At 40.0% G+C, this 22,431-nt stretch overlaps 1 long non-coding RNA gene across 1 annotated transcript; it reads right to left on the bottom strand.

The window, feature by feature from the left end:
* Positions 1 to 6,180: 6,180 nt before the first annotated feature.
* On the bottom strand, positions 6,181 to 22,128 carry LOC147499491 (uncharacterized). Its single transcript, XR_015195891.1, has 6 exons — positions 21,970 to 22,128; positions 20,957 to 21,476; positions 20,793 to 20,875; positions 18,628 to 20,688; positions 12,112 to 12,956; positions 6,181 to 6,399 (listed from the first exon to the last, which is right to left on the bottom strand). It is a non-coding gene; the product is annotated as an uncharacterized LOC147499491 (long non-coding RNA).
* Between the last annotated feature and the right edge of the window lie 303 nt (positions 22,129 to 22,431).

Below are 22,431 nucleotides of genomic sequence, written 5' to 3'. Positions count from 1 at the left end.
GAGATAAACTCAAAACCCATCCTTTCAATCACCAAATAAAAATTCATTTTTCAACCAAATGTGTTTATGTTTTTTGCAATGGATTAACGTCGTCAAGCTGGACGTAAGAAGAGTATTCTACGTGGGTCGGGGAGTTCAAATCCTCGGGAAAATGAGAGTGAACTCGTACCGGAAAATGATTTCAATTTTCCACGGAGATTGAGTATTGTTGATCATCCGACATTGGCTCCCAATCCAAACAAGTATGTTTTGCGGTTTATATAACACCGACGGAGTAAATATGAGTTTATGAACGTTGTTTAATTGATTTTGATTTAAAATCGTGTTTAGAATTTATTATTGATACTAATCGTTTGATTAAATACCTCAACGTGTAGAAAATGAGTTCTACAAAATGGAGATGCTAATGTTGAGTATTATTAAAGACTTCGAGTCATCTAGTGGAAAGAGGGGAGGAAATGGAGCACGAAGAGCTCAAATTTTGGGAACACTTTTTGGTCCATTGATATCGCGGTAAACGAAAGCATTCGGTTGATCGTCCATCGATATTTGTATTGGCGACGATGGTGGCACACCGCACTTTTCACCTTCCATGTGAAAAATTAATGTGTGAAGAAGAAGCCGTTTTGTTTGATTCAAGTATCGAAGATGATTTTGAAAGGTTGAAGACTCTACCGCCTTCGTTGTTTGATTTTGAAGATAGACTTGTTCCGGGGAATATGGATGGCGGATACATTTTGAACTTGCACATCGAAAAAATTCATGCACCGATTAGATTATGAATATTGTTTAGAACATGAAGTTGACGCTATATTTGGACCCAAACTTTGCGGAGGAAGATGAGTTTATCGAATTTTTTGTTATATTTTTTGGGCCAAGTGGGTTTTTTACAACAGAAAATCTGGGGTTAATTTTGGTTGGTTACCGTCTTTGGTAGACCTTGATAGCTTGGAAGTTTTTGATGGGGAGGTGCTTTCATGGCACATTTATATACAAGGCTTGATTTGTTTGTACAAACAAATCAAATGGGGAAGCAATGCAAATTACTTGGATACTACGGGTAATTCAATAGGATTTAACTTTTAAGATATAAGCTTTTATTTTGTAAGTTAAATATTATATAATTTAAATTAGATACACTTTCATTTGATTATTTCAAGATCGATGGTATGAGTATTTGGCTTGCTTAAACCCTATCTTGAGAGGATTAGGATAAGGACTTATGGCCTCAGCCACGAGGGGATAGGCGGGCAGACGGTCATGCTAGATTAAGGGATGAGGTCCATAATGATTTTCAAGCTGCTAGGATCCAAATAGAGACGAAAAGTATGAGATCTATTGTTTAGAGTCCGTGGCAAGGTTCTCAATTTGAGAATATGCATATCTGTCAGCATAGTACTCTAATGTCGTTAAAAAAATTCATATTGCAAGCCCCTGAAATACGTGCTTGGTTCCTTGGAGATACGGTGACTATGCAAACCATTGGATATACATATATTCCTGCTCCCCCACCCACAGATATGTGTGTTATGGATGTTTCAGAGAATTTGATTGAACGGTATCACGTTGAGAGTGCGTGGCCGTGTTTTACAGATTATGTTGATGTGAACTCCAGTCTTGATTATGAGACTTATTGGCAGAAAGTTTCTAGAGGAAGCCTATCTGCGGGTCCACTGTATAGAAGTGCAAACATGGATGTCACAACTAGTCAAAGTTTTAGGCGAGACGTCGAATTCCCAGAACCTGCAAGTTCCACAAGAACATTTAGAGTATATCATGGTTATACACCCCCACCTAGTGATCCATATGACCCATGGTCATACCGCGTTGTTAGTTCTCAGGGAATGGATATCACATTTCACTTGGAGCGTTCGGTGCTTGTACCAGAGTTACAATAGTTTAATGAGGTATATTTATATTTCATTATGTTAATTTAAACACGCTATGTATATTTTACTTAGATACAATATTGACACAATGCAGGAAACAGTGCGTGCTCGATTATCAGATGAAATGCAAATCAACCAGGGGCTTCGAGCTAGTTTAATTGAGTACACTAAACAGTATTATGGCTATTTAGACGAAGAACGAACGCAAAGAGCAAACGCTGAGCATAGGATGGCTGAGATGACAAATGAATTGGCAGCCTTGGTAATTTTATTATATGTTTTACATTTTCAATTTTTTTTTTATATATCTAATTTTAGATTTTAATTGCATTGTGTTGATGTTTCAGAGATTAGCTACCAATATCATGCAAAATAGTGCTCCTAATAAGAGAGAGCGAAAACGGAGAGAGAGTGGCCAGAGTAGTCAGGGCAGTGCTCCTTAGTGATATATTGCACTATTTTGTAATAATTTAGTGATGTCATTGTTGTTGTTTTTTAGGGTTTGAATAGGTTTTTGAGAATCTTAATAGGTTTAAGTATATGAATTATGTTGATTAAACAAATGAGGCTATGTCCAATTTTTTTATGCATTAAATTAATTATTACATTGCGTTAATTTAAAGTCAAGATATTTGGGGGCTAGTGAATCTATTTATTGAGTTAATTATTACATTGTTTTAATTATTATAGCAAGTTTAGAATATATACCTGTTTTTTGTTATGTAGACGTAGACAAAGAAATTCTCATGTGAACAATCAAGCCCATGTGAACGTGACTAATAAGCTCATGGGCCTCCAAGCCAAAACTGCATAGCATAATAAAGGAAAAATACACTAAAACAAAGAGATCAATTTCTATCTGTTGGCATTTTTTCCAATGGATATATTTCTATCCGTTGGAATTTATTCCCAACGGATATATTTCTATCTGTTGGGTCTTTCCTTATATATTCAAAGTCATTTTCATTCCTCACTTTAGCTTCTCATTTTCATTCTCTAATCTTTCTCAACTTCAATTTCTATCTCAACTTCAACTACCAATATGGGCGGATCAAATATTGTCCACATTTTTATACCTAAGATTTGTCAGTGGTGTAAGAAAGTTGGTCATTACACTACTTCATGTCCATACATTAACATCAAATGCCCAAAACATGAATGCAACAACATGATGATAGTGGTCATAGCTAGCAATGATGATGGAACATTGGAAGATCGACAAAATTCTAAAGTGTGATGTTGATAATTGTCCCTCAAATATCAACATATATCATTCAAAAAAGGTTGACATACCTGTATGTTATTTTTACAATGAAGCAATAGATTTCTATCCTAAGTGTGGCTTGTGCAATCAATGCAATCCTTCATTGTGTGGTGGAGAAACAAGTCGTACCTCTTAGAATTTAAGTGTAGGATATATAATATTTGTACGTTGTTTAATTCCGTAGTGTATTGTCTTTAATTGTTTTGCATGTGCTTTTAATTCCGTTGAATTTTATAAGATGTTTTGTGTTATTATTTCAAATTAAGCTGTAACGTTTTTCATTTCTAGTTGAGTTGATTTGTTTTTAATTTCAACTTATAAACAAACACATTTTTTCAATAAAATATACTTTCATTAAAACAAAATACAATTTTATTTAAAGAAAAACATACATATAAGCGATAAAAACAGATTACAACATAAAACTTAAATAAATTAATGCAGCTAAAACATAATCTAATACCACTCAAGTACATGTCCAAGAATATCCAAACAACATTTATGAACAAATTCAACTCTTTTAATTTCTAGAAACATACATTTCGCCGCAGTTTTTCGCTCTTCATCGCTATAGAAAGCACCAACAATCTTAAGTGCACGCTGCAAGGTAAGATATTTCTTACAATTTTTGCAAATCCTCTCAAATCGTTCTAATAAGACTTTATTCTCCACGATTGTCGTTCTGTCTGAATATATTGCAAGTTGTATCCCAAATAACTCGCCTAGGTCCATAATTTGACAACGCAATATTACGCTTTATTCCTTCAAGTACAACCATACGACACAATAATTCATCTTCAGCAGGGATGAATTCCAAATTATGTCTTGGACAAGAATGACGCTCCATATTTTGTGAATTGGCGAGAGAAAGATTAGTGAATTGATGATCCATTTAATGAAATAAGAAAGATGAGAGAAAAATTATATGTGAATTGGTGAAAAATAAGTGAGGTAGTGAAACAATATATATAGGCCACAAGACCAACGGATCTAAATATTTCCATTCAGGCCCAACGGTACAAAAGCCCAACGGTACTAAATTGATCCGTTTGAATTTTTTTATAAAAAAAAAATAATAATAATAATTTTGGACGGCAAAAGTAGTCCGTCGCGATACATTTCTATATTCTTGGCGAATTTGGTTTCAGATTTGACAATTGTTAAAATCAAAGCGATATTTTGACAGCACGTTGGTGATGAAAATTGCTAAATAAATTGTCAACTGCCACATTGGAAACACATTATAACAATGCGTTGATGATGCTCTAAGTCTGTGGTAGTTTATGCTTGATTGCTTCTCTAATTGTTACAAACCATATGGTATAAACCATGGTTAAACGCTATTAATTAACCTAACTAGTTGATGTTAGTTGTGATCTAAGTATCCAACACTTACAAATTAAATCTTCATTTCTTAAAAATATTAAAATAGTTTTAGTTTTACAAATATTGACAAAATAAATTAAAACTAGCTTGTTTATATATTGTGTATAGATTAACAAATGTTTAGCTAAAATAATACAAACCAATTAAGCTCGTGTAGTATGTATGTGCACCATAGTTACAAATTATGAATTCAGCATTAATTTGGCAAGTCTCAGAACGTGAAATTCGTACAAATTTGAAAAAAAACAGTAAATAATTAAAATATAAAATATAATGCAGTGTGTAATTGTGAATCATGTTACAATTACTTTGCGTGTATATTAAATCCAAAATTTGTAAAAATCGGTAAACATCAAAAAATTAGAGACTTGTAACGTTTTTACTGTTTATTTGTTTTGAAAATTACTAACCAGTCAATCCGGAGATTTTTTTTTTTTTTTTTTTTTTTTTTTTTTTTTTTTTTTTTGAAAAATTCAGAGATTTTTGTGACTATGTGCACCCTAATTGAGTTCAGTTGAAAACTTGTAGTGGTCACCGGCTCACCCTAGAACTAATTTTTGGCTCCGCCACTGTTTAAAGGCACCACATGGTAGTTCAAAGAAGGGTCGAAAAATGAAACATAGAAACTATGCTTTGACTGGAAATCTTGAATGCCAACTATTTAGATCGATCGTCTGTTTTTTTCGAAGAGAATTTCAAGCGGTGCTTTTAGGTATGAAAAAAAAATTATTCCTTCACATCTTCAACGATATTCAGATTCATTTTAAATACTTTCAACCTAAATTTAACGATGCTGGTAAACCTAAGATAAATCATTTAATCAAAGTGACTGCAGTTTTGCATATTCTTGGCTATAGTACGGTGACTGATCAAATTGACGATCAATTATACATTTCCGAGTAATCTGGAAACTAGGCGTTGATGCATTTCTGTGATGCAATTATCAAATTGTACGGTTCAATCTACGTGCATATCAACTCTCTTTCTCTCTCTAAAAAATAGCTACTTAAGTTAACTTAAAATAAGTACGTAGGTAAAACTTCACCTAGAAAATGAATTCAACCCCAATATTTTGTGGATATGATATACCCACTATAAATATCATCTCCATAAAATTTCAGCTCATTTGGAAACCTCCAACATTGGCAAAACATTATTGCAAAAACTCGACATTTCTAGACTGTTAGATTTATTTTTAAAGATGACAACAATTTTTATCTATGTTAGAGGTTTCTAAATAAGCTGAAATTTTGTGGAGATGATCTTTATGGTGAGTGCTTCATAACTACAAAAAAATATATATATATAGATTTGAATTCATTTTATAAGTGAAGTTTTACTACGCATTACTTATTTTTTTATATATATATATATATATATATATATATATATATATATATATATATATATATATATATATATATATATATATATATATATATACATTCATTCTTAAGCATGTACTTTAAACGGTTTTTATCTAAATATTAAAATTTCAAGAAATAAAATCCACGGTCTTTCAAAACCCAAAATATCTCTCTCTTATTCTCTCTCCCATCTCTTTTCGTTAGAACACTCCTCTCTCCCTCCTAGCACTCTCTTTCTCTTTATATCTCTGTTTTTTTGTTTCTCTCCTTCTCATCTTATATCAAGTCCTAAACAAAAAAAAAAAAAAAAGAAGAAGCACAACACAGTTTTTTGTCGCGTGATAGGAGAGTCCGCAATTTTATCATAATTTTTCTCTCAAGTATTTATCGCCAGATTGTGATAGGGAGAGTCGCAATTTTTATCTTGTTGCACGGGTAACATTACATATGTGATCGTTTACTAAATTGTATGTGCTCGTTGTCATTTCCTTAACTATTATGTGTTGGGTTGGTGGAACCGTCGAGCTTTGCTCCGGTTGTCCGTATACCACACTCACCACGGTCTTGATGAAGAGGCGCCACCTTCGTCCATCCATGGGCGCTTTCAGACAGCCGGGCCGATGATGCCTAAAGAAGAAGGCGCGCTCGCGCTCACCTAAGCGGCGCTCGGCTCGGCTTTATTGAAGAAGGCTCAAGGCTCACCTAAAGCCTTTTCAGCTCGGCTTTATTGAAGAGGCTCGCTCACCAGCCAGCGCTTTTCAGCTCCAAACTTTAATGAAGGCGCCAGCGCTCACCTATGGCGCCAGCTCTGAGAAAGCTCAGTGCGGCCCAAGCCCATTTTACTTCCCCTTTGTCTATGTACACCTATATAAAGGAAATAGATTAGGGTTTTGAAGAAAAACTTTGAGAGATTCATTTCTAGGGTATTGTGGGAGCTCTGTTGAGCTAGGGTTTGAGTGAGGCCTCTTCTTATTGATTCTTGATCTCTTGTAAACTCTCAATCTTTGTTATAAAGGAAACGGCTCTTGTGTGTGGATGTAGGTAACATTTACGAACCACCTAAATCTTTTGTGTCTCTTTGCATTGTTACTTCCATTATTATTGTTGCTATGAATTGTGATGATATTGTAGTGGTTTTGCTTTGTTGAGGTTGTTGTGATAACTACCAAAGTCTTGGGTGGGTGATTTCCTTGGTGTGATCTCCAAGTTGAAATCATTTGGGATAGAAAGTAGCTAGATTGAGGTGTGACTTTCTAGTGAAATCTCCCAACAAGTGGTATCGAGCTTAGGTGACCGCGGCCGAGCTCTGTGGTGTTTGAGGGAAATCCCTCGAGAGGTTCTCCACCGTAGGTTTTGATTGATGAGAGTCATGACGACCCGAAAAGGAAAGCTACAAGATAGAAGTTTGTGGAACAAACTTGGCTATTGGAAGATGCAAATTGAGGATGTTCTCTATCGGAAGGATTTGATGGAAACATTGATAAGTGAGAAGCCCTGAGGAGATTCCACAAGATAAATGGGATTTGCAAGATAGAAAGGCCTTGGCCACAATCCGCTTGAGTCTTTCGAAGTCGGTAGCCTTCAATATTAAAACCGAAGCAGGCGGGAAGTCTCTCATGGAGGCACTTTACTACGATGTATGAACAACCCTCGCCGCATGAAACAAAGTCTATTTGATCACCAATTTTGTTTTAGTATGAAAATGTTGGAGGGACTTCCTTGAGGATCACCTAAATGAATTCAACCAAACTAAGGACCAATTGGAGTCGGTTGAGATTACATTTAGTGATGAGGTACTAGCTTTGGCGATACTTGGACAATTGCCTCCAAGTTGGAAGGCGACTATGGCGACTATTAGTGGCTCTGCGGGGAATGACCAAGTTGAAGTTTGAGCATGTTGTTAGTATGGTACTAAGCGAGGAAATCGGAGCGAGGATTGTCCGTCATCTTGGGATCAACCGAGTGGTCGGCATTGAGCGAAAGTAGGGGAAGAAAGCCAAGCAGAGAATTCGTAGTAAGAAGAAGTGGAGGGGAGATCGAAATCTCAAGCCTCCCAATTGCAAAGCGTTGAACACAAACCTCGAGACATAAGTGAAGTGGTGTGCTATATAATTGTGGTAGGCCTGGCCACTATAGCCCCAATTGCCGGCACCAAGAAACAACAACAACATTAATAAGAACAAGAAAAAAATCAAGAAGCTAATGTTGTTGAGATGGTAGATGGCGCTTTGATATGTTCGATGGAGCCAAGAAGGAGTCTTGGGTACTTGATTCCGCATCTTTCCATGCTACCTCACATCGAGAGTTCCTTGAGAACTACACCGAAGGTGACCTTGGAACGGTCTTTCGGTGATGACCAACCTTGTGACATTGTCGGGCAAGGGTGATGTGCATATCAAGATGAATGGCTCGTCGGGGTTATTGAGGGGCGTCGGACATGTTCGGATTTGAGGAAGAATTTGATTTACGTGGGGCAATTGGCAAGTGAAGGATTTATTCTGAGTCTTTCTTGGTGATACTTGGAAAGTCTCGAAGGGTTCATTGATTGTTGCAAATGGTAAGAAAGATGGTACTCTCTACATGGCGCACATGGTTGTGAGTCGATTCTTTGTGGTACATGGCAAAGAGGATCGAATGTTTGGCACAATGAGACTTGGTCACATGAGTGAGAAAGGAATGAAAATCCTTCACTCTTACGGTAAACTCCCAAAGTTACTGATCATTTGAAATTGACTGTGGAGCGTGTATTTGGAAAGCACAAGCGGGTGAGTTTTGAGAAGAATGGGTCGAACTCAGAAAGCTAGAAGGCTTGAGTTGATACATCTGGATGTCCGGGGGCGGCTAATGTCTCTTCACTTGGCGGAAAGTCATATTTTGTGACTTTCATTGATGACCATACTAGGAAGGTGTGGGTCTATTTCTTGAGACACAAGTCGAAGTATTTGAAGTGTTCAAGACTTGGAAGGCCATGGTTGAGAATGAGACAAGCTTGAAAGTAAAAAAAATTTGAGATCCGACAACGGTGGAGAGTATGAGGATTCAGGGTTTAAAATCTTGTCTTGACAATGGCATCAAGATGGAAAAGACTTTGCGGGGACACCTCGTGAGAATGGGGTTTGAAAGCGGATGAATAGAACAACGGCGAGAGAGAGAGCTAGGTGTATCGTACACTAGCGAGGGCTTGCCCAAGCGATTAAGGCGAGAAAGTGTTAGCAATGGCTTACGATCAATAGAGGACCATCGGTGCCTTTGGATTTTAAGATTCGAGGAGGAAGTGTGGAGCCGGGAAGGATGTGAACCTTTCCCATTTGAAGGTGTTTGGTTGTGTGTCCTATGTTCACATTAGTGACCAAGCTAGAAGCAAGCTTGATGCTAAGTCACTAAAGTGCACCTTCATCGGCTATGGCGGTGATGATTTTGGGTATCGCTTTTGGGATGATCAAAATCGGAAAATCATTCGTAGTAGAGATGTTGTGTTTAATGAAAAGGTGATGTACAAGGGCGAGAGATGAAGCACAAACCAAGGAATGTACGAATGAGAAGCGGCCGCAGTATGTTGAGTTGGAAGACTTTGATGTAAAGTGGTGGTATAGTGGGAGCCCACGGTCGAGGAGGATGATGATAGTAGTGACTTCGAGAGAATAATGAGGATACTACACCCACGAGTCCATCTCCACCTCGTGCCCCAAGGAAGACATCCAGGCCACATGTACCGAGTTCTAGATATCCGCCCTCCACCTATGTGAATTACTTGCTACTTACTGATGGTGGCGAGCCTCAATGCTATGATGAAGCATTGGAGGTGAGTGATGCAAGCAAGTGGGAGCTTGCTATGCAAGATGAGATGAAGTCCCTCATCTCACGTGGCGCGTGGGAGTTAGCCAAACTACCCGTGGGCAAGAAGGCTCTGAGAACAAATGGGTGTATAGAGTCAAAGAGGAACATGATGGTTCCCGAGAGATACAAGGCAAGGCTAGTAGTCAAGGGTTTTCAGCCAGAAAAGCGGGCATTGACTTCCGCGAGAGATATTCTCCCCGGTGGTGGCTGAATACTATTGGTCGGTGTTGAGTATTGTTCTGTGGAAGATTTGTATCTTGGCGGTTGGATGTTAAAACCGCCTTCCTCCATGGTGACCTAGTTGAGGAAATTTATATGCGACAACAGGAGGGTTTCATCAAGAAGGGTAAAGAATATGGTATGCGGGGCTCGAGAAAAGAGCTTGTATGGTTTGAAACAAGCCCCTAGGCGGTTAGTACGAGGAAGTTTGATAACTTCATGCAAGGAAATGGCTACTATAAGTGCAGCGGCCTGGCCCGACCATTGTTGCTACTTCAAGAGGTTCGACTCGGCTACATCATCCTGTTGCTATATGTTGATGATATGTTAGTAGCGAGTTCGATATGTCGAAATTGGGAGATTGAAAGAAGTTAGCAAGTGAGTTCTCTATGAAGGATTTGGGTGCTTGTGAAAACAGATTCTAGGGATGAGGATCGGAAAGAGATAGGCGAAAGGTATTACGGAGTTGTCTCGGTCGAGTATATTGAGAAGGTATTGAAGAGGTTCAGTATGGGTAGTGCGAAACCAGTTTGCACACCTTTGGCAGTCCACTTCAAGTTGTCCAAGGAACACTCTCCCAAGACTGTTGAGGAAAGAAACTTCATGGCTAAGGTACCATACGCCTCTGCCATTGGAAGTCTTATGTATGCCATGGTTTGCACACGCGTCGGATATAGCCCCAGCGGTGGGAGCTGTCGATGATTTATGTCTAATCTGGCAAGCAACATTGGGAAGCCGTGAAGTGGATATTGAGATATCGAGAGGTACTTGAGAGAAATGCCTATGTTATGGAAGGGTGTTGTGAACGCAAGGGTATGTGGATGCCGACTTTGCAGGGTGAGATAGATGAGAAGAAGCACTACTTGGTTATGTCTTTACGGTGGGTGCTACTGCGATGAGTTGGATTTTCGATTCTGAGAAGATTGTTGCTTTGTCTACCCGAAGGCGAGTATGTGGCGTTCTGAGGCAAGCAAAGAGATGATCTGGTTACAGGGATTGATGGAAGAGCTTGGGATGAAGCAAGAGAGAAGTGTGTTACACAGTGATAGTCAGAGTGCCATACATCTTGCCAAGAATTCCGCTTTTCATTCTAGGACCAAGCACATTGGTCTCCGGTATCATTTTATCCGATCTCTGTTGGAGGATGAGGTTTTGGCACTTGAGAAGATCCAAGGGAGTGAGAATCCGGCGGATATGTTGACCAAGGCCGTGCCTACTGAGAAGTTGAAGTTGTGTTCAACTCCGGTGGGTCTTCTTGCTTGAAGACCATGATGAATGAGCCGAGTGTTTCTTTAGTTTTTTGGATTTGGATTGAGTTGTTACAATTGAGATGTGATGTGCATGAAGAATCTCGAAGGTTCCAAGTGGGAGATTGTTGGGTTGGTGGAACCGTCGAGCTTTGCTCCGGTTGTCCGTATACCACACTCACCCTACGGTAATCGATGAAAGAGCGACAGCGACCGTCGTCCATGAAGCCTTCGCCTTTCGGGCGCAATGACGATGCCTAAAAAGAAGCCGCCGCGCTCACCCTAGCAGCTCGGCTCCAGCTTTATTGAAGAGGGCGCGCTTCACCTAAGCCGCGCTCTTGGCTCGGCTTTATATTGAAGAGGGCGCACTTTCACTGGCAAGCTCGCTTTCGCCCCGCTTTAATGAAGAAATGGCGCATCTCACCTATGTAGCGCCCTTTCGAAGCTCAAGTGCGCCCCAAGCCCATTTTACTTCCCTTTGTCTATGTACACCTATATAAAGGAAATAGATTAGGGTTTTGAAGAAAAACTTTGAGAGATTCATTTCTAGGGTATTGTGGGAGCTCTGTTGAGCTAGGGTTTGAGTGAGGCCTCTTCTTATTGATTCTTGATCTCTTGTAAACTCTCCAATCTTTGTTATAAAGGAAACTCGGCTCTTGTGTGTGGATGTAGGTAACATTTACCGAACCACCTAAATCTTTGTGTCTCTTTGCATTGTTACTTCCATTATTATTGTTGCTATGAATTGTGATGATATTGTAGTGGTTTTGCTTTGTTGAGGTTGTTGTGATAACTACCAAAGTCTTGGGTGGGTGATTTCCTTGGTGTGATCTCCAAGTTGAAATCATTTGGGATAGAAAGTAGCTAGATTGAGGTGTGACTTTCTAGTGAAATCTCCCAACATTATGTTTATTATAAGTTATGTCATCTCTTCGTGCAACATCACTAATAAATCATCACAACAGCGATAGTTTGTACATGAAGGCCAAAACAATAATAAAGCACTTAGCATAAAATATATTGGTGGGATGCCCAGTGTAGGTGTTTGAATGACCATTGGTGGGGAGGATGGGCATCTCGGAATATTTGAATGGCCAAGCTGCGCGTATTCTTCTTGGCGACTTAAAGAACACAAATCTGTCGAGACATGGATTTTAGCCTGAACCGCGAGTTCTTAGCTTTGACCTCTAACGGCGGTTCTACACGAGTATGGAAGATAGATGATGGTGTTCCATTGACATCTCGACTCGCAACTTCGGATGAGAAGATTGAATGTTGTCGTTTTCTTAAAGGATGGGAGCAAGCCATTCTGTTTTGCACCGTTCAAAAGGGTGACAAAGTAGTAAGTGCAGTTTGGGATATCAATACTTGGAACAGAACTAGAACTTGATTGAGAATGATGAAGACAAGCTTTTTGTAGCCTTTCGAATCGATTCTCGTTTCACGAAGCGGCCTTTCCTCTTATCAAGGGACTTTGTTCTTGTACATTCTTCAGGAAAGAATGGAAAACCATTTCAGGTTAGTCTCTATTTTCTCCAATATCATATCCTGTTCCACATCTTTAATAATTTGTGATGAGTACTAGTAACTAGTAAGAACACAGAACATGTAAATGCTGATTTATCCTGGGAAAAAAGAAAAGAAAAGAAAAGAAAAGAAAAAGAATACTAGTCTCCTCTCACGTTTAACTTGGATGTATGTTGGAAGCCTTTAGTCTACACAATCTCTACATAACCATTCTAATGGGCTTTGGTGTTGGGTTGGTGGAACCGTCGAGCTTTGCTCCGGTTGTCCGTATACCACACTCACCTCGGCATCGATGAAAGGGCGACCGACTTCGTCCATGAAGGCGCTTCGGCGCTCGCAACAGCGCTGATGCCTAAAGAAGGAGGCGCGCTCGCGCTCACCTAAGCGCGCACTCGCGCTCCAGCTTTATTGAAGAGGGCGCTCGCGCTCACCTAAGCGCGCACTCGCGCTCCAGCTTTATTGAAGAGGGCGCTCGCGCTCACCTAAGCAGCGCGACTCATGAGCTCGGCTTTAATGAAGAAGCGCCGCTCACACTATAAAGCGCCAGCTCTCAAGCTCCAGAATTGCGGCCCAAGCCCATTTTACTTCCCCTTTGTCTATGTACACATATATAAAGAAAATAGATTAGGGTTTTGAGGTACAACTTTTGAGAGATTCATTTCTAGGGTATTGTGGGAGCTCTGTTGAGCTAGGGTTTGAGTGAGGCCTCTTCTTATTGATTCTTGATCTCTTGTAAACTCTCCAATCTTTGTTATAAAGGAAACTTCGGCTCTTGTGTGTGGATGTAGGTAACATTTGCGAACCACCTAAATCTTTGTGTCTCTTTGCATTGTTACTTCCATTATTATTGTTGCTATGGATTGTGATGATATTGTAGTGGTTTTGCTTTGTTGAGGTTGTTGTGATAACTACCAAAGTCTTGGGTGGGTGATTTCCTTGGTGTGAACTCAAGTTGAAATCATTTGGGATAGAAAGTAACTAGATTGAGGTGTGACTTTCTAGTGAAATCTCCCAACAAGTAGTATCGAGCATAGGTAGTACGTGGTCGAGCTCTGAGGGTGTTTGAGGAAATCCTCGAGAGGTTCTCCACCGTAGGTTTTGATTGAAGAGAGTTATGGCTGACCCGAAAAGGAAAGCTACAAGATAGAGAAGTTTGTGGAACAAACTTGGCTATTGGAAGATGCAAAATTGAGGATGTTCTCTATCGGAAGGATTTGATGGAAACATTGATAAGTGAGAAGCCCGAGGAGATTCCACAAGATAAATGGGATTTGCAAGATAGAAAGGCCTTGGCCACAATCCGATTGAGTCTTTGAAGTCGGTAGCCTTCAATATTAAAGCTGAGAAGGCGGCGAAGTCTCTCATGGAGGCACTTACTACGATGTATGAACAACCCCTCGACGCAAAACAAAGTCTATTTGATCACCAAGCCGCATTTTAGTATGAAAATGTTGGAGGGGACTTCCTTCAAGGATCACCTAAATGAATTCAACCAAACTAAGGACCAATTGGAGTCGGTTGAGATTACATTTAGTGATGAGGTACTAGCTTTGGCGATACTTGGACAATTGCCTCCAAGTTGGAAGGCGACTATGGCGGCTATTAGTGGCTCTGCGGGAATGACCAAGTTGAAGTTTGAGCATGTTGTTAGTATGGTACTAACTGAGGAAATCCGGAGACAGGATTGTCCGTCATCTTCGGGATCAACTTCAGGGTCGGCATTGAGCACTGAAAGTAGGGGAAGAAAGCCAAACAGGAGTCGTAGTAAGAAAAAGTGGAGGGGGAGATCGAAATCTCAAGCCTCCCAATTGCAAAGCGTTGAACACAAACCTCGAGACATAAGTGAAGTGGTGTGCTATAATTGTGGTAGGCCTGGCCACTATAGCCCCAATTGCGGCACCAAGAAACAACAACAACATTAATAAGAACAAGAAAAAGAATCAAGAAGCTAATGTTGTTGAGATGGTAGATGACGCTTTGATATGTTCGATGGAGCACAAGAAGGAGTCTTGGGTACTTGATTCACAAGCATCTTTCCATGCTACCTCACATCGAGAGTTCCTTGAGAACTACACGAAGGTGACCTTGGAACGGTCTTTCGGTGATGACCAACCTTGTGACATTGTCGGCAAGGGTGATGTGCATATCAAGATGAATGGCTCGTCATGGTTATTGAGGGGACGTCGGACATGTTCGGTTGAGGAAGAATTTGATTTACGTGGGGCAATTGGCAAGTGAAGGATTTGTTACAATCTTTCTTGGTGATACTTGGAAGGTCTCGAAGGGTTCATTGATTGTTGCAAATGGTAAGAAAGATGGTACTCTCTACATGACTGCACATGGTTGTGAGTCGATTTGCCGCGGGCACATGGCAAAGAGGATCGAATGTTTGGCACCGCAGACTTGGTCACATGAGTGAGAAAGGAATGAAAATCCTTCACTCTTACGGTAAACTCCCAAAGTTCTGGTCGATTGAAATTGACTTACGTGGAGAACTGTGTATTTGGAAAAGCGGGTGAGTTTTGTGAGAATGGGTCGGACTCAAAGCTAGAAGGCTTGAGTTGATACATCTGAGATGTATGGGGCGACTAATGTCTCTTCACTTGGCGGAAAGTCATATTTTGTGACTTTCATTGATGACCATACTAGGAAGGTGTGGGTCTATTTCTTGAGACACAAGTCGGAAGTATTTGAAGTGTTCAAGACTTGGAAGGCCATGGTTGAGAATGAGACAAGCTTGAAAGTAAAGAAGTCGAGATCCGACACGCGATTGGAGAGTATGAGGATTCAGGTTTTAAAATCTTGTCTTGACAATGGCATCAAGATGGAAAAAGACTTTGCGGGGACACCTCGTTGAGAATGGGGTTGCGAGAGCGGATGAATAGAACAACGACAGAGAGAGCTAGGTGTATCGCATTACAGCAGGGCTTGCTGGCGATTAAGGGCAGAAAGTGTTAGCAATGACTTACGATCAATAGAGGACCATCGGTGCCTTTGGATTTTAAGATTCCGGAGGAAGTGTGGGCGGGAAGGATGTGAACCTTTCCCATTTGAAGGTGTTTGGTTGTGTGTCCTATGTTCACATTAGTGACCAAGCTAGAAGCAAGCTTGATGCTAAGTCACTAAAGTGCACCTTCATCGGCTATGGCGGTGATGATTTTGGGTATCGCTTTTGGGATGATCAAAATCGGAAAATCATTAAAGTAGTAGAGATGTTGTGTTTAATGAAAAGGTGATGTACAAGGGCGACGAGATGAAGCCAAACCAAGGAATCGAGGTACAGAGAGCGCACAGTATGTTGAGTTGGAAGACTTTGATGTAAGTCGTGGTATAGTGGGAGCCCCACGGTCGAGGAGGATAGCGATAGTAGTGACTCGAGAGAATAATGAGGATACTACACCACAAAGTCCATCTCCACCCTCGTGCCCAAAAGGAAGACATCCGGGCCACATGTACCGAAGTTCTAGATATCCGCCTCCACCTATGTGAATTACTTGCTACTTATCGATGGTGGCGAGCAGCCCAATGCTATGATGAAGCATTGGAGGTGAGTGATGCAAGCAAGTGGGAGCTTGCTATGCAAGATGAGATGAAGTCCCTCATCTCCGTGTGCGCGTGGGAGTTAGCCAAACTACCCGTGGGCAAGAAGGCTCTGAGAACAAATGGGTGTATAGAGTCAAAGAGGAACATGATGGTTCGAGAGATACAAGGCAAGGCTAGTAGTCAAGGGTTTTCAGCCAGAAAAGCGGGCATTGACTTCCGCGAGATATTCTCCCGGTGGTGAAACCGAATACTATTCGATCGGTGTTGAGTATTGTTCTGTGGAAGATTTGTATCTTGGCGGTTGGATGTTAAAAGCGCCTTCCTCCATGGTGACCTAGTTGAGGAAATTTATATCAGCAACAGGAGGGTTTCATCAAGAAGGGTAAAGAGAATATGGTATGGGCTCGAGAAAAGAGCTTGTATGGTTTGAAACAAGCCCCCAGGCGTTAGTACAGGAAGTTTGATAACTTCATGCAAGGAAATGGCTACTATAAGTGCTGTGGCCGACCATTGTTGCTACTTCAAGAGGTTCGACTCCGGCTACATCATCCTGTTGCTATATGTTGATGATATGTTAGTAGCGAGTTCGATATGTCGAAATTGGGAGATTGAAAGAAGTTAGCAAGTGAGTTCTCTATGAAGGATTTGGGTGCAACGTAAAAGCAGATTCTAGGGATGAGGATCGAGAAGAGATAAGCGAGAAAGGTATTCGAGTTGTCTCGGTGAGTATATTGAGAAGGTATTGAAGAGGTTCGGGTATGGGTAGTGCGAAACCGGTTTGCACACCTTTGGCGATCCACTTCAAGTTGTCCAAGGAACACTCTCCCAAGACCATTGAGGAAAGAAACTTCATGGCTAAGGTACCATCGCCTCTGCCATTGGAAGTCTTATGTATGCCATGGTTTGCACACGTCCGGATATAGCCCAAGCGATTGGATTTGTCGGTAGATTTATGTCTAATCTGGCAAGCAACATTGGGAAGCCCGTGAAGTGGATATTGAGATATCCGAGGAGAGGTACTACTGAGAGAAATGCCTATGTTATGGAAGGGTGTTGTGAACTGCAAGGGTATGTGGATGCCGACTTTGCGGGTGAGGTAGATCGCGAGAAAGCACTCTTGGTTATGTCTTTCACGTAGGTCTTCTTTGCGATGAAGTTGGATTTTCGATTCTGAGAAGATTGTTGCTTTTGTCTACCACGTAAGCAGCGAGTATGTGGCCGTTCTGAGAGGCAAGCAAAGAGATGATCCAGTTCTGAGGGATTGATGGAAGAGCTTGGGATGAAGCAAGAGAGAAGTGTGTTTACGATTGGTGATAGTCGAGTGCTATACATCTTGCCAAGAATTCCGCCTTTCATTCTAGGACCAAGCACATTGGTCTCCGGTATCATTTTATCCGATCTGTTGGAGGATGAGGTCTTGGCACTTGAGAAGATCGAGGGAGTGAGAATCCGGCGGATATGTTGACCAAGGCCGTGCCCTCATCGAAGTTGAAGTTGTGTTCAACCCGGTGGGTCTTCTTGCTTGAAGACCATGATGAATGAGCCGAAAGTGTTTCTTTAGTTTTTTGGATTTGGATTGAGTTGTTACAATTGAGATGTGATGTGCATGAAGAATCTCGAAGGTTCCAAGTGGGAGATTGTTGGGTTGGTGGAACCGTCGAGCTTTGCTCCGGTTGTCCGTATACCACACTCACCCCGGCATCGATGAAGAGAAGCGACGCGCCGTCCGTCCATGGCGCATTTCGGCCAGCAATGCGATGCCTAAAGAAAGAGGCGCTTCGCTTTCACCTTTCGACTCGGATTGAAGAGGCTTCGCTCACCTGCGGCGCCAAACTTTCGCTCCGGCTTTTTTATCGGCGCCTCACCACCTATGGGCGCCAGCGTCGAAGCTCAATTGCGGCCCAAGCCCATTTTACTTCCCCTTTGTCTATGTACACATATATAAAGAAAATAGATTAGGGTTTTGAGGTACAACTTTTGAGAGATTCATTTCTAGGGTATTGTGGGAGCTCTGTTGAGCTAGGGTTTGAGTGAGGCCTCTTCTTATTGATTCTTGATCTCTTGTAAACTCTCCAATCTTTGTTATAAAGGAAACTCGGCTCTTGTGTGTGGATGTAGGTAACATTTACCGAACCACCTAAATCTTTGTGTCTCTTTGCATTGTTACTTCCATTATTATTGTTGCTATGGATTGTGATGATATTGTAGTGGTTTTGCTTTGTTGAGGTTGTTGTGATAACTACCAAAGTCTTGGGTGGGTGATTTCCTTGGTGTGAACTCCAAGTTGAAATCATTTGGGATAGAAAGTAACTAGATTGAGGTGTGACTTTCTAGTGAAATCTCCCAACATTTGGCACCGAGTAGCAAGTGATTATCAGGATGTGCCGCTAGTGTTAACTATTACAAGACATTCGTATGTGAAACCATGAACTAGTTAAGTCCAACCAGTTATCATGTCTGCATTGATTTTATTGGAAGCCGGATGAGATCGATAGGCTGTCTTATGGTACAATATGCAAGTTGAAGTCAAATCAAACCTGAAGAAAGCTTGACGCAGACTGAGTTGGTGAGTGTATTTTGTACCTTTATTATTTGCCAACGGTCTGATGTTAAACACACTTAAACACCCTGACTCCAGCTTAAGCATACTTCATAAATCAAAATAAAACATTATTGTGCTCTCATTGTAACAAAAAGTTTAAGATTCTATATTCATAGGTACATTTTCTCTGAGTCTTACGGTTGTTACCTTTACTTGTTTCTAATATTTTTCGTGAACAGGGGATTCTCTACCGTGTGGTGAAAAGTAATCTTGTGTTAGCAGAGTTTGGAGATGATTTTCATCGGCATCATTCTTCAACACGCAAATATGATGTTAGCTTCTCATTCAATAGAGTCTGCTTAAAACGTTGTCACCAAGCAGTCACGTCAGCAACTGACCCTTTGTTTCGCAACTTTCTCTACCCTAGCCAGAAAAGTAGGATTAGTTGGGCCAGTCCTAGTGTCGTCCCTTCCCACCGAAACCTCAACAAGGACCAGGTCTCTGCAGTCTGCAGTATATTAAGTCTCAATGCTTTTCCACCTTTCATAGTTGTAGGTCAGCTTTCTGTATATACTACAAGAAGGTTGTCAAGTACATAATCTGCTGTTCGAGAAAAGAGACTTTAAGTGTACAACAGTTTGCAATTTTTATGATGTCTCAAGTTTTTCAAGGCTGTTGCCGTCCGAGATGGTCACACTGCTGCAGAGAGCACTCTGAAATTGTCAAAGAAACAAACCTGTCCTGATCCTAGTGCATTTATCGAGGAAGTGGAGAAGTCGTTTACTTTCTTGGGTACCAAAGAAGGTGATGTTGTCCATCCTGCCGGATGCATGCACCAATTGCTTGAGAAAGTTCGGCGTCATAAAGTTAACATTGACGGCAATGTTTGCACTGTGATGGTGACCATGTTGGTTCTTGAGGGTTGGCAGCAAAAGCTTGATCCGGATTACAGTGTGATGAAAACTCTACAGACACTGTTATTCAAAGCCAGGTGAGTAGAATCTCTGGAATACACAATTAAAGGACTCATGACCCCGTAAACAATACTCATAAGATCCATCTTTACAAACAATTTTGACAATAGAAATCTTTCTTGTACTCGCTTTATTTTCATTTTCTATTATTTTTTACGAAGGATGTATCACAGTGGAGCCAATAAAGGGCAAGATTCAATTTGAACGTGGAAGTTAATTGTCTACATCTTCAATATTCAATGCAAAAAAACTCATAATAAAACCCTTTCAAATACAAGCAGAGCCATTCCAATTAATCTTCCAAAAGCGAGTTTCAAATCACGCAACATAAGTATACGTTACAAGCAACCATTTTCAATAATGATTGTTGGAAGTTTATGTTAAGGTTTGGAAGAAGTATACATTTGAAGTTCATAACCTGTTTGAAGTTCATAACAGCAACCCATAAACAAGTTCATAACCTGTTTGAAGTTCAAAAACAAGAACGTGTTAGAAGTTCAAAATACATCCAACAATAACCCATTAATCCTGAAAGACCTAGCGCCATATGATAAGTGGCATGCACATACACAGCCAATGAATCTAGAACAAGTTTGGAAATTCATAAACAAGATGGCACTTCTATAGAAATTGTCATTGTTCACCAAAAAAATGTAAGCTCCGGATAGCTCATCAGGGCGATTACTTGAGCTAACAATTTATTTGTTGAAGAAAAAAAATACATACTCAAAGCATAAAAACTCAAAATAAAACTCTTCCAAATATGTGGCTGCAAATTTATCTTCCAAAAGCAAGCTTCTTATCTCTCGACATAGCTTGTAAACTTTGAATTTCAACCTTCAAACTCTAATTATTTGCAACATCCTTTAATCAAACGACATTCCTAGACATTCCTACAATAGAAACATGTGAAAATATAAAGCTATGAATTAATGAGTGCCCCACCAAAAGCATTAGTAACAGAAAACAAAGCAAGTGTATGCGAAAGGAAAATTACATATTTTACCCAAAGATGAACAAGAATCATCATCTGTGGTAGAGTCCGAAGTTGCGTCTTTGTCGTACAAGGAATTTTTTTCACTGCAAGTCAGTTAAAATAATAAGAAAGAATATGCAAATACTCTAATCGGAATAAAAATAAAGAAAGAAAAATTTTCTTACCCATTCTTTAGCTCTTCTTCATTGTTTAGCTCTTCTTTACTTTTTTATTAAGCTCTGGACAATTCCTTTTATCGTGTGACACTCCAACCTTGTTACATCCATTGCACCGTCTCCTTTTATATTTTTGTGCCTTTTTGAGTGCTTTCTCTTTATCTCCTTTAAGTCTTTTTCCACATCTTTTTGGTCTTGCTTGACTCGGTTCATGATAATTAATTGCCAAATTAGAATTCTTTGCTCCAGAAACTCCTACACTTGTATCACAACCAAACACTTGACTACTTTTCTCATGTGGTGTTGCTACACTTGTATCACAACCAACCAACTTACTAATTTTTTCAAGTGCACCACTTAAAGCATCTGTAAACACTTTAGTTGCTTCTTCACTTTCGAGGGATTTATCAACTACAAGTGTTGACATTTGAATCAATTCATTCCGCTTCATGATGTATAATTTATTATCTTGAACCTCCATTCCACCATCATCAATGACTGCCCCTGACTTTGCAGTTTTACACCATCTCTTCAAAATGTATTGATTCGGCAACTTATTAAAATCATACATCTTATTCAAATAAGCTAAAATATGCCTACAAGGGACCCCTAAGCTCTCAAACTTTTTACAAGTGCATGAAGCAAAATCTAGATCTTTTTGATAAGAAATTTCCCGCACTCTAGACTTTTCGGCCGCCATTTTTCTATGAACCTTATAAACGCAACACTTCTCATTCTCACTAACAAGTACAAATCTATAATTCAAGCTCTCCCATAACTCATCTTGAAATTTAAAGAATAACTCATGTGTATAAACATCAACCATGTGTACCAAAAAACTATGATGCATTTTCATTTTTGGTTCTCAATCATATCTTTGTTATCTGCCATTAATTCTTCATGACATTGGCGCACAAGTCCCCTACCAAACTGAACCATAAAATCTACCAAAGAATTTTCTTTTGACACATACATTTTGAAAAATGAATGAGCGCTTTCCGCTCATTGACTACTTGACATACCTGTAGAGAAGATGTGATTCACATGTGCGGGCACCCATTGTGATCGGATTTCGTACATCGACTCCAACCACTTGTTCTCATGTAAACCACTCCTCTGAAGAATACCATTCCACTTCAAGTCAAACTCATCTTTCATCTCAGATCCCAAAATGCGGTTTGAAAACTTCGGTGTAGTACTTACTATATATAAGCTGAATCTATTTTCATCTAAAAATTTCATCAAGATATGTGCCAACCGCAGTACTGTTGATAGAGTACCCAAAGCTTCAAAGATGTAAAAATAAACAAAAAAAATAACGCCTGAAAATTAATTTAAAAAAAAATAATAAAAAAATAATAATAAAAAAAAAAAACCGTGAAAAGTGGTTGGAAGAGTTTGAAAAATGGCTTTTGTCATTCTTTGGATCTTGATCTGTAATAATCATCTTTGGGGATTGCACGGCATAGCTTCTAAAAATTGGT

Source organism: Coptis chinensis, chromosome 5, assembly GCF_015680905.1.
Source record: "Coptis chinensis isolate HL-2020 chromosome 5, ASM1568090v1, whole genome shotgun sequence".
In the NCBI taxonomy this organism is placed as follows: Eukaryota; Viridiplantae; Streptophyta; class Magnoliopsida; order Ranunculales; family Ranunculaceae; genus Coptis; species Coptis chinensis.
Note: the sequence above shows the minus strand (reverse complement) of the source record. Positions and strands in the feature narration are given on the sequence as shown.